The sequence below is a fragment of the Crinia signifera genome, chromosome 1 (genome assembly GCF_055691185.1).
Source record: "Crinia signifera chromosome 1, ASM5569118v1, whole genome shotgun sequence".
Classification (NCBI taxonomy): domain Eukaryota; kingdom Metazoa; phylum Chordata; class Amphibia; order Anura; family Myobatrachidae; genus Crinia; species Crinia signifera.
The window spans coordinates 431,048,412-431,061,529 of record NC_139217.1 but is presented as its reverse complement, the minus strand read 5'-3'; the positions used below and the strand labels follow the sequence as shown (position 1 = coordinate 431,061,529).

At 43.3% G+C, this 13,118-nt stretch overlaps 1 long non-coding RNA gene across 2 annotated transcripts in view; it reads right to left on the bottom strand.

Moving 5' to 3' along the window:
* Positions 1-1,821, bottom strand: part of LOC146031831 (uncharacterized) — a 56,873-nt gene extending 55,052 nt beyond the window's left edge. For both annotated transcript variants that reach the window (XR_014457289.1, XR_014457295.1), the window contains exons 1-2: positions 1,375-1,821; positions 7-135 (exon numbers count right to left, since the gene is read on the bottom strand). This is a non-coding gene — a long non-coding RNA (uncharacterized LOC146031831). The remainder of the gene's footprint in view (positions 1-6; positions 136-1,374) is intronic.
* Positions 1,822-13,118: the final 11,297 nt, after the last annotated feature.

Here is a 13,118-nt window from a genome sequence, read left to right as displayed (position 1 = left end):
ACACACCTCTGTCCCACTGATGTGTCACAGCTCCCGATGTGTGTCCAATCAAGAGGGGGCTTGTGGGTCGTCTGGCTACGGTGAGAGGTGCCTTGCGGGTCGTCTGGCTCCTGTTAGAGGTGGTATGTGGGTCGGCTGTTAAAAACTGTAAAACTAAAAATCACCTAAACGACAGAGGGGTACATTCATTGGTGATCCCTCTAAATCCGCCACTGCCACTCAACACAAACACATGCACCTTTTTCTCTCAGACACATGCACACCTCTTTCAGTTAACATGTACATGCACACACACACACACATCATTCTATCACTTAAAAACCCTCAAAACCCCTCACTTAAATACACCACATACCTGTTTCACTAAAAACACACATGCACATACACCTTTCACTGCACACACACAGGGTAATATTCAATGCGGCCTGCGAGGGGGTTAAACAGTGAGGATCGCAGAAAACCAGCGATCATCCCTGTTTAACCCCCCTCGCCAGCCGCTTGCCCTATTCAACGTTCTGGGGGAATCCTCGCTGTCACAGGACGGCGAGGATTCCCCCAAACAGCGAGACCCGCGGCTAATGCAGTGAACCCGCTGTATATAGCCGTGAGTCTCGCTGCTTCTGCAGCCGCATACGCCAATTCCCCCTCATTCAAAAAACTGAGCGAGAGGGAATTGGCGTATGAGGGGGTGAGTTTAAAACTGACAGGGTGAGTGGTGACAGCGAGCAGGAAGCCCTGCTCGCTGTCGCCGCTTGCCCACAGCATTGAATACATCCCACACACCTCATTCACTTATAAAAATCAATCACAGGCCTCTTAAAAAAATAAAAAAAAAACGTGCAGAACATATACAGTACCATTATATTACATACATCCCCCATATTACAGCCAATACATTATGCACACCAGCCCCCTATATTACAGCCTGTCCACATAACCATAACATTATATTACATTATGCAGCCCCTGCCCCCCCCCATACACTGATATATTATACACCCTCCCCCCCACACTGTGATGCATCATACACCCTCCCCCCCCAAACACTGTGATACATTATACATCCTCCCCCCCAAACACTGTGATACATTATACACTCCCCCCCCCCACACACACTGATATATTATACACACCCCCCCCCACACACTGTGAAGCATCATACACCCTCCCCACCCCAAACACTGTGATGCATTATACATCCCCCCCCCCAAACACTGTGATGCATTATACACCCCCCCCACACACACACACACTGTGATACATTATACAACCCCCACACACACTGTGATACATCATACACTCTTCCCCTCACCCTCTGCATTAAATTATACACACACATTATACACAGCCTCCCTCTCCCCAGTGCACACTCACATGTCTGTGTTGCTCCTTCCTGGGAGGAGCAGGGACTTCCTGGAGAAGGTCTGAGGGAGGCAGCATAGGAGCAGGGACAGAGAGCAGGGCTGGCCTGATGAATGGAGCCTGAGCCTCCTGCCGTGCTCAGTGTTTGTGGTGGGCGGGGCCAGCCTCCGGGAAGCAGCAGAGGCAAGCCCTGGCTGTCAGCTCTCTGCTCCTCCAGAGAGTCCAGCTCCCGATGCACAGCCTGAGCCTCAGCTCAGAGTGACATCCTGCACTGTCTCTGCAGCAATCGGGAGCATACTGTAGGCAAGCCTGATTTAAATAGCGCGCCAGCGCTACCCGAATCCGCACTTCCGGGTAGCGCTGGCCGCACTGTTCTCTTCTGACAGACACTAGAGGTATAGCAGTACCTCTAGTGTCTGTCTCCTATAAGGTGGCGGCCATTTTTGAAGAGGCCGTCACCTTACATTCGTGCGGCCAGGAACAGCTTGTGCTGGTGGCCGGCGGCTGCGCCGGTGATGGCTGGGCTGCGGCAGTGTGTGCAAGATGCACACAGCGGCCCAGCCAGTAGATAGTCATGCCGGCCTGGGGGGCATGTGGCACTCTGCCCCCCGGCCCAGCCCGCCTCTGTTAAGAGCGCCGATAAAGGCGGGGGAGTTGTTGTGCTCGATAGGGATGTATATATTTGGACAAAAATAGATAATAATGACAGCGCCTGGGACTGCTGCAGCCTCCCAACACCTAAAGGTTCCTGAACCTTTACCAATACAGAATTATACAAAAATGGTGTAAGTTGTGGCGCTGCAGTCGCTATGACACAGAATGGTGAGATGGAATCACCAAAGGGGATGTATCCTCAATTCTTCCGTCAGTCGATTTAATTGAATATCAAACTGACCTGAAAGAATTTCCCTATGTGCATGTAAAGGTTTCTTTTTACTTCTCCCGACCTCCGCATGCACAATGGATAGCCCGATGTGTTAATATTGGGGTTCTATCGTCAAAAGGGAATATATCCTCAATTCTTCCGTCCAGCTGATAAAACAAAATGTCAAACTGACCTGGAAGAAGGTCCCTATATGCGTATAAAGGTTTCTTTACAATTCTCCCGAATTCTGCATCTACAATGGATATTCTGATATGCTCTTACATACGGGGGCCCCTTGAGGCATGCACTCACCGAAAATAAGTGCCCTATGTGCACTGAAAGGTATCTTTATATCCAATTCATTTCATCTCAGGACACAAGCGGGACCGCTGACTTCCAAAAGTGAATTGCAAAAACTCCAAATTTATTTCTCCAAAAAGTACATACAATAAAAACAGGATAAAAAGTGGGAAAGGAATCCCTAGGCAGGTGGTGGTCTGGATACCTTCCAATCCGGATAGAAGGCCACCCAGTTGCTGAAGATAACAAAACAGCACCTACCACAAGCCTTTGGGGTATTCTCTTCCTCCTCCAACCACCGACGCGTTTCGGGCTATTTTGAATAAGCCCTTTTTCAAGGTGTGGAGGAACAAACCACCTTTCCGATATTTATACCAGAATACTATCTCCACATGTAGTGGGCTACACTAAAACATGGAAAAAACTCCTAAAATTGACATTGTTGAAGCATGCATTAACAATCAAGTAAAAGCATAAATCTTACAGATATATGAACCATCCACCTATAATTCGCACTATAAGCGGAACTTTAACTGTACAGGTTTTATAAAACAGGTGAAAAATAGATGTGACCATATTTAAGTCCATTTCGGGTTTCCCCTTATCATACAAACACAGCTGATGAGACTTCCGTATAACGCTAGAACCCGCGCTTCCGGGTCTGTGGAACGCATACCACTCCGATACGTCACTTCCGGTGACGTGTGGAGCGCATAGCGCAGGAAGTAGGTTTCTCTCGCGCTGAGGACTTTCTTTTTCCACGCACTGTTTGTAGCTTTATTGCTGTGTATTGTTGGAACGCACACACAAGCCAAAACGGGACTTGAAGCTTCCTGTGTGCTGGTTTTTATGGTCGAAATCACCAGGTTTTTTGTTCTGCAGATTTATATTCACCATTATTGTATATGGCATAAGACATACAACATATACAAAAAAAAACCGATTTAGTACATGGTATTCACAACCTAGATTGTAAAGCAAGCATTTCATTATAAAATGAATGAGACATAATAAATTTAAAAATCATATTATTAAAAACCATTATAATGTTAAAGTATGTAAATTCATATATTAAAAATCCTTCACACATAAAAAAATCCTGTCACACATAAAAAAATCTTTTTACACATGAAAAAATTTCATATATAAGGGAAACGTTGGAGGTACAGATAGCGCCGGGCTTGTCGTTGCTGGGGATGGCGGAGGACTCGCCACCCGCCATCCCCCGCCCCTCGCCATCTGTATGTCGGAAGGGGACGCGCGTGCACGAGGTGCACGCGCGTCCCGTTCCGACGGTGCCTTTCCCCGGGTCCCCGCCGGCTTCCCCGGGTCCCCGCCGGTCCACACCGCCCCCCCGCAGCCCCCCGCAGCCCTGCCCGTCTCCCTGAAGCTGGAGACGGGCAGGACTGCACCCGCCGCGCCGCCTCGCCGCCCGGCTATTGAGACGCTCGTGCGTGGGAGACGCACGAGCGTCTCATTCAGCCAGAGCGCCAGATTGCTGGCGGATCGCCAGGGACACGGTCCTGGCGCTCCGCCAGCAATAATAAGGCCAGCTCCATCTGTATTTAAGGAGGAAGAAAATGGGACAGGGGTACATTTTAAAGAAAGCATTTCAACTCGAACCCCACATTTAAACCTACAGGTTCAATAGTATTAAGAGTGTATATGGTCCGCATTTCTTCCTGTGACAGTTTTTTATCTCTGTCGTTTACCCTCCAATGCTCAGGGACAAGTTTAATACCACAAAAATTCACGAGATGTTTAACATCACAACTATGTGTTTTCTTGAAGTGCAAAGACACATTGTGGGACTCGACCCCCTTCGCAATATTCCGAAGGGGGTCGAGTCCCACAATGTGTCTTTGCACTTCAAGAAAACACATAGTTGTGATGTTAAACATCTCGTGAATTTTTGTGGTATTAAACTTGTCCCTGAGCATTGGAGGGTAAACGACAGAGATAAAAAACTGTCACAGGAAGAAATGCGGACCATATACACTCTTAATACTATTGAACCTGTAGGTTTAAATGTGGGGTTCGAGTTGAAATGCTTTCTTTAAAATGTACCCCTGTCCCATTTTCTTCCTCCTTAAATACCTCCAACGTTTCCCTTATATATGAAATTTTTTCATGTGTAAAAAGATTTTTTTATGTGTGACAGGATTTTTTTATGTGTGAAGGATTTTTAATATATGAATTTACATACTTTAACATTATAATGGTTTTTAATAATATGATTTTTAAATTTATTATGTCTCATTCATTTTATAATGAAATGCTTGCTTTACAATCTAGGTTGTGAATACCATGTACTAAATCTGTTTTTTTTGTATATGTTGTATGTCTTATGCCATATACAATAATGGTGAATATAAATCTGCGGAACAAAAAACCTGGTGATTTCGACCATAAAAACCAGCACACAGGAAGCTTCAAGTCCCGTTTTGGCTTGTGTGTGCGTTCCAACAATACACAGCAATAAAGCTACAAACAGTGCGTGGAAAAAGAAAGTCCTCAGCGCGAGAGAAACCTACTTCCTGCGCTATGCGCTCCACACGTCACCGGAAGTGACGTATCGGAGTGGTATGCGTTCCACAGACCCGGAAGCGCGGGTTCTAGCGTTATACGGAAGTCTCATCAGCTGTGTTTGTATGATAAGGGGAAACCCGAAATGGACTTAAATATGGTCACATCTATTTTTCACCTGTTTTATAAAACCTGTACAGTTAAAGTTCCGCTTATAGTGCGAATTATAGGTGGATGGTTCATATATCTGTAAGATTTATGCTTTTACTTGATTGTTAATGCATGCTTCAACAATGTCAATTTTAGGAGTTTTTTCCATGTTTTAGTGTAGCCCACTACATGTGGAGATAGTATTCTGGTATAAATATCGGAAAGGTGGTTTGTTCCTCCACACCTTGAAAAAGGGCTTATTCAAAATAGCCCGAAACGCGTCGGTGGTTGGAGGAGGAAGAGAATACCCCAAAGGCTTGTGGTAGGTGCTGTTTTGTTATCTTCAGCAACTGGGTGGCCTTCTATCCGGATTGGAAGGTATCCAGACCACCACCTGCCTAGGGATTCCTTTCCCACTTTTTATCCTGTTTTTATTGTATGTACTTTTTGGAGAAATAAATTTGGAGTTTTTGCAATTCACTTTTGGAAGTCAGCGGTCCCGCTTGTGTCCTGAGATGAAATGAATTGGATATAAAGATACCTTTCAGTGCACATAGGGCACTTATTTTCGGTGAGTGCATGCCTCAAGGGGCCCCCGTATGTAAGAGCATATCAGAATATCCATTGTAGATGCAGAATTCGGGAGAATTGTAAAGAAACCTTTATACGCATATAGGGACCTTCTTCCAGGTCAGTTTGACATTTTGTTTTATCAGCTGGACGGAAGAATTGAGGATATATTCCCTTTTGACGATAGAACCCCAATATTAACACATCGGGCTATCCATTGTGCATGCGGAGGTCGGGAGAAGTAAAAAGAAACCTTTACATGCACATAGGGAAATTCTTTCAGGTCAGTTTGATATTCAATTAAATCGACTGACGGAAGAATTGAGGATACATCCCCTTTGGTGATTCCATCTCACCATTCTGTGTCATAGCGACTGCAGCGCCACAACTTACACCATTTTTGTATAATAAGGGATGTATATATATCCGAGGCTTATAAACTGTTGCTGGATGATAAATCTTATGTTAAGTTGGGAGCTGATCCCACCAGTGAATACCTTGTCCATCTGGAGGTTATTCTTAGGAGGGGTCTGTCAGAGAGAATTCTGTGTCAGAACGAATTCAAATATTTGTTTAACAACACCCCCAACCTGGCAACATTTTACCATTTGCCTAAAATGCACAAGGGGTTGGTGCCGCCCCCTGGTCGCCCCATTGTGGCCGGGGTGGGGTCACTAACCTCCCGTGTCTCTGAATATGTGGATACATATATAAAAAAGTATGTACCCCTTATTAACACCTATGTACGTGACTCTTCCCATCTCTTGGAAATGATTGCAGATATTGAGTGGGAAGAGAGTTTTGCCTTTGCTACGATAGATGTGCAGGCTCTTTATACAAGTATTCCCCATGAGAAGGGGATTCAGGCTGTCGCTAACCGCCTGAGCCTGGACCCTGAAATATCTGCTTCTAGACAAAAATTCATTTGTGATTGTCTCAGATTTGTACTTCAATTTAACTATTTTGAATTCTTGGGTGACTGGTACTTGCAGACATGTGGCACGGCTATGGGCACGATTTGTGCCCCTAGCCTTGCCAATGTGTACATGGCCGAGTGGGAAACTGCTACCATTAAAGATGAGTTTAGTACCAATGTCATTTTTATAAAAAGGTATATTGACGATATTAATATCGTTTGGAAGGGAGAGAAATCCTCCTTTGATGAATTTGTCGATTGCCTGAATGTTAATGAATATAACTTGAAGTTTACATCAGTATTTCATCGTACCCGTATTGAATTCTTGGATATTGTTCTTGATGTGTGTAATTTTCCTGTGGAGAAGTCCATCCAAACCTCAACGTTCTTCAAACGTGTTGATGCGAACAGCTACCTCGAATACTCAAGCTGCCATTTGGGCGCTTGGAAGAAGAACATCCCTTACTCGCAGTTTTTGAGATTAAGGAGGAACTGTTCTAGCATCGCACGGTTTGACGAACAAGCGGCAGTATATGTCAACAGGTTTAATGAGAAAGGATATCCACACAGTGTTGTTGATGGGGCTCTTAAAAGGGCACGCCTGTTGGATAGGAATAAACTGTTTCAACCAAAAACCCCTGTCCAAACCACTGCACCTGAGTCCAGTACTGGGAATGACATTATGTTTGTAACTCAATATAATTCACACGAAAAAGAACTTAAATACATCTTTAGGAAACACTGGGGTGTACTGAAGTTGGATCCCATTTTAGGTGACCATATCTCAGAGAACCCCAAAATGGTCTTCCGCCGAGCCAAAACCCTTAAAACCTTGATTTCTAAAAGTCAACTGGAAAATGTAAACCCACCCTCACAGACATTTCTCAGTTTAAAGGGTAGTTACCCGTGCAATCGCTGTAAAATTTGCCAATATATGCAAAAAGGCCCTGAAATTGAAGGGACTAATATAAGGGTTAATAGTTTCATAAATTGTAATTCCACTTCGGTGGTATATTTACTCACATGTGGGTGTGGGTTGAAATATGTTGGCAAAACTAAGAGGTGCTTCAAAGTGAGAGTATTGGAGCACCTCCGGAACATCAAACACGGGGTCATGAACCATAGCGTGCCTCGGCATTTTAAAGAGAGTCATGGTTGTGACCCCAAATCTTTAACCTGTAAAGGTATTGAGTTAGTGCAACATAGCAAAAGAGGGGGTGACCACGATAAATTTTTACTCAAACGGGAAACCATTTGGATACTGAGGCTGAATACACTGGTACCCAATGGGTTGAACGAAGGGTATGAAATTACCCCGTTCATTAACTAAAATGACCAGTTCTCTCATAAATGTTTCCTCTGAAATCAATATTTCCCTCATCTTCTTCTGTTTGTATATCCACTTTATGAATTTTTTCAGTGCTTTGTTAAATTCATCTTAGGGTTTAGGAAGATAGGATTAAAAAATGGATTTTCCTATCCTGTGTTCTTTGTACCAAGTTTTTTGTACTGTGTCTTTAAGATGATCCAATATGAAACTAATAGCTGTAGAACCCAGTATGGACATTAAAATGTCCAATATGTTATATATGTGATCATGTGTAGCTTATTTTATATTTGGATATATGTATTTATTGATATTTGTATTCCCTTGATGAAATTGATATATATGTATATTTTTATGTACTGGGATTTGATGTATATGTTTTTATTATGTACACCAGTGAGATATGCTGTTGGCACATATAAGGACCAAAAAAATTTTTTTTTCTCTATGTGTCCCCTTACGTATTAAATGTGTTCATATACACAATCTTTTTTCCCTTCCCCCTTTTTTCCTTTACATATATATATATATATTTTTTTATATTTATTTATATATTTTTTATGGCTGGTTTTGCTACCTGTATTGCCTGGTTTCCAATGTAATAATATTATTATCAGGTTTTCATTTAGAAGCTACCTATAGGTTTATAGCTCGCATTTGACGCATGTCAGTGGACAGGCTGTCACTATGGCAACAGGGCTCTCTGTAGCCCTGTAAACCGTACAATGAGTGTTATATATACATTCTTTATATATCCATTAGTCACAGCCATTTTTAATATTATAGCTCACTATGTACGTAGTGCACTTTGATTTCAATGGACAGCGGGGATTAGATGTCGGCTGTCAGGTTACGCTCCCCATTGTTTACATTGTAGTTATGGCAACGTACCACTTTAATAATTGTACATTGCCTCTTATGCTTACACCGAGCTGTCAGTAGCATTGCCCTATGGGGCGCTTACCCTTCTATCATGTGATGCCTACCGACCTATCACGCAACAGCTACGCGTCATGCTATGACGCTGACGCACCCGTTCTTTCCATGTGATGCCGATAGGCCTATCACGCTACAGTTGCGCGTCATGCTATGACGCTGCCGCCCTGTACTCTCCTCGTCCTGTAGTATGGTACGATGGTGGTCTAGATACTTCCCCCTTGCGTCTAACGTCACCACGCGTATGCCACCCACTCGCCTATTTGCAGTTGATTCTCATTACCTTTAATTTACCCGCTCTCTATGACGGGATCATCCCTATATAAACAGTACGAGCGCACGTCGTAGCCACGCCCTCTGACGAAGTCCTTCAGTGACGAAACGCGTCAGGGCGTGGCTTACGACGCTCCAGCTGCCCTGGTCACCGGTGTCCCCGACGTGCTGTGAATCTCTGCGCTTCCCTGCAATCCAGCCCTGCGGCGTTTGAGTCCAAGCAAGGTCCTGGTCCTGGTACAGTGTGAGCAGCCTATGCCATTGGTTTTAAAACCCATGCCTTGTGGTACCCAGTCCACAGTGTTTTTATATGTGGTACGAGTCTTATCTTGCCTACATCCGGGAATATATTTTTAATAAATTTCATACTTTGAAATATTACACCATGAAGCGCCTTCTTTCTGCCCATTTCTAGATATCTTTTGGCTCTGTGGATTCCAGAGCATTGTGCCTCCAGAGAAAGAAGAGTCTGCAGGTCCTTAGAAAACTGGACTTTGGTGTACCCCATCCCTTCGTGACATATAAGGGACTTTCTATACTGGCACCCTGAGGGACTAACAGCTAAGCGCAGTCTTTCAATTACCTATATATATATATATATATATATATATATATTTCATATTTTTTATTCTTTATTCTTGATAAAAGGGTATTTATTCCATGAAACATTGACCTTACTGGTGAGTCTGCTTCGTCAATAAGTTCTGTGCTCATGAGAGCTGTCCAAAAAGGGTACACTAACCATATACTGTACCAACAATAGTGAGTTAGCACCCTATTGAAAATGGGATGTTGCCCAAAATTCTACTACTTGTTTATTTACAACCTTCTTGAAGAAAATAGATAGAATCTGGTTGGTTTCTATGGACAATATCACATATACAATAGAACTCCCATCTTAGTAAGTTTACCCCTTTGTGTATAGGGGCCCTTGTAGCCTAAATATGTGAAATCCTGAACATAAATGAGAGAATAAGTCTCTATCTGATCCAACTATCTGCCTTATAGCCCTGCAAATGTATTACCTAATTTAATGTATATAGTCATTTATAACTTTAAAATTAATACAAGAAAATCAAAAGCGCTTGACCTACAGTATCAGAAACTTCTCGTGATTAGGCCAAGACCATATGTAACTACCCTGCCGGTCCACTGCAGCCTCAGAAGAAAGGACACACTTCCCACATTCCACCCACTTCCTAGTGAAGTGGAACTATTGAGCAGATAAACAGTGGAATTCCTCAGGAGCCTGAGGTGGGGGCAGGGCCTAGCTTTGACTACATTTTGAAAGTAAAATTTGGCCCCACCTCTATGCAAATATGCACCTAATTATGGCAATTTTCCCAAGAGGTGACAGGGACTAATGATGTGAATAGCCCATCCTCGTGGCCGTCCCTTGCATTTCCTCTCTGGGCTTCTACTAAAGAGGAATAAGATTAAGTAGGCACGTATGGCTTCAGCTGGGTACACACTACACCTGGGTTTTGCAAACAATTTCCAGAACCCACCAGACCTGCAAGTGCCATATACTGTAAATAGCTGCAAGCTGCCAGGTGGTTTACCTGCCCTCTCACCCTTAGCAACTGTTTTCTACCCTAATCCTGGGCAATAGCAGTGATGTTAGCCACCTATAACTTGTCGCCATGGGGGTTAGATTGGGTTACCAGCAGGGCACCTACCCAATTACAGAACGCTCTGGGGTTGTCATTTTCAGTAATATGCAGCGTGGAACTTCCTGCTGCTACATATGGTACAGATATGAGGAATTAGAATGTATATCAAATATCATGGATAAGGTGTTTTCACAGCACCCTTACTGTCTCAACAGTTTTTGGGTTTTTTTTTGTGACACCTACAAAATAAATGACCTAACTTTATATCCCAGCAACTAAGCGTCCCAAGCCACTGCAGGGAGGGAGGCTGCTTATTACCTTCTTCTAGGCCTTCGTCAGAGTACAGCATCTGTAACCACTTGGCATCATAGTTGCCTACTTTTGAAAACTAGTTTCAGGGAGATTATAGTAGGTAGCAGAATTTTGCACAGCACCCCATTGAGGGGGCATGTCATGCTCATCCCAAAGGGGCGTGTCTAGTTCCATATATGGAGAGATTGTGTAAAGAGATTGTGAATGAGGTACCTAGAAGCGTGGGTGTGCACTGCTACATCTGAGAGGAATCTTTTCAAATTACTTATATCCAAATGTAGATGAGCCCCAAAGCAGTTAGTAAGAGCTACAGTACTATAGTTGGTAAAGTGCTGGGAAATGGTGCTGATGATTCAATGTAAATGTATCTATCTCTCATTCCTTTTTTCCCCCAAATTGTAACAGTGTAATGTGGGCTAGGTGACATGAGGGAGATTGCTAGACTAATGAGGGAGAGAGGGAGATTTCGGTTATTTCAGGGAGTCTCCTGCAGAATGCAGGAGGGTAGGCAACTATGCTCGCTAAGAAGACCAGGACACAGCATGCGGCTGCACTGAGAGGTCCTGAATGGTTCTAATTACTGGACTACTCAATACTGTTAAATACAGCTCCGATATATTTATTCAGGGGGCAAACTTTGTTGAGGATTACTGATTGGCTGTTATGTGTGATAAACGGCAGCCACTTTAACCCCTGATGACCCACTTATAAATATAGATGTGAAATGACAGAAATGTGTATATTTGTGTCAACTTATTTTGTATTTGCAATAAAATGCAGAATGATTTTATTCTATTATAGTCTTTTTCTTAATGCGTATCTGATGGGCGAGTTGTGTCAGACTCAGTAGTCTATATAATGATCAGATAGTCTGTTGGAAAAGCCACTAATGTGTCTCTGAAGTTGATACACCTGTCTACCTCAGTGCTATGTTTATTCTATGTTTATTCATATTAGATTCATACCAGAGTCAACTGCCACCGGGCTGCTGCTCTCAAGGGGGCACCTCTCCACCACTGCCAGTTTAAAACCCTTAATTGAAAGCCATTAAAATCGCTTCTGTGGAGTTCTGAAATATATATGTGTTCTCTCTCTCTCTCTCTCTCTCTGTATATACATACAGTATATAATATATATTTCCAAACATACTATATATATTTTGAATAACTTTTTTTGTGTGTGTATGGGGGGGAGGGGGGGGGGGGGGCACCAATATTCATTTTGCCTCCGGGCAACTGGGACAAACTTACTTCACTGATTCATACTGGAACCTGGTACTGTATATAGATTTCTCGGGATATGTCAATTACCATTTTCTACCCTTTGGATAGAATTTGCACATGTGCAGACCCCCTGTACACACGCCTTTGGCCGACCATGGAATGATTTTTCACTCGTGCGGTTGCATGCAAAGGGATGGATAAGTGTACACATCCCCTCATAGGCAAATGCTGGGATTCGTGCTGTGGGGGAGGCGGACGTTTGGGTGGGTGGCGTTTACCTGCACACTAGGCTGCGACCATACGCAGGTCTGAATCAGGCCCTTTATCTCCATATAGTCTATCTCTTTTCAAGGCTTAGTACATAGACCCCTTTAGTCATCAGTTGGATACATAACCTGATGCATTGTTAGTCAGTAATATGAGCCAGTTTCTGTATAATTTTGTTTTCCTGCAATAAACTATATGTTGGCAATTCTACAGTCATGTATTTCTCTGCACTGGTTCTCTATAAAAGGGAACTGCATATTACTAATAGGGCACAAGATGCCCACGGTATACACCAATGGCTGTGCAGCAATCTCCCCAGGAGGGGTCATTGCTTCATGCCAATTAAATATGTCTCGACGTTGAAATTGTTGTCACTGTAATACCATACTGCTTCAAAGATACATACATACATAGATTTATCGTGCAAGTCATTTAGCTACAGATCAGCTTTAATCTTCTGATACTGTATATCTACAAC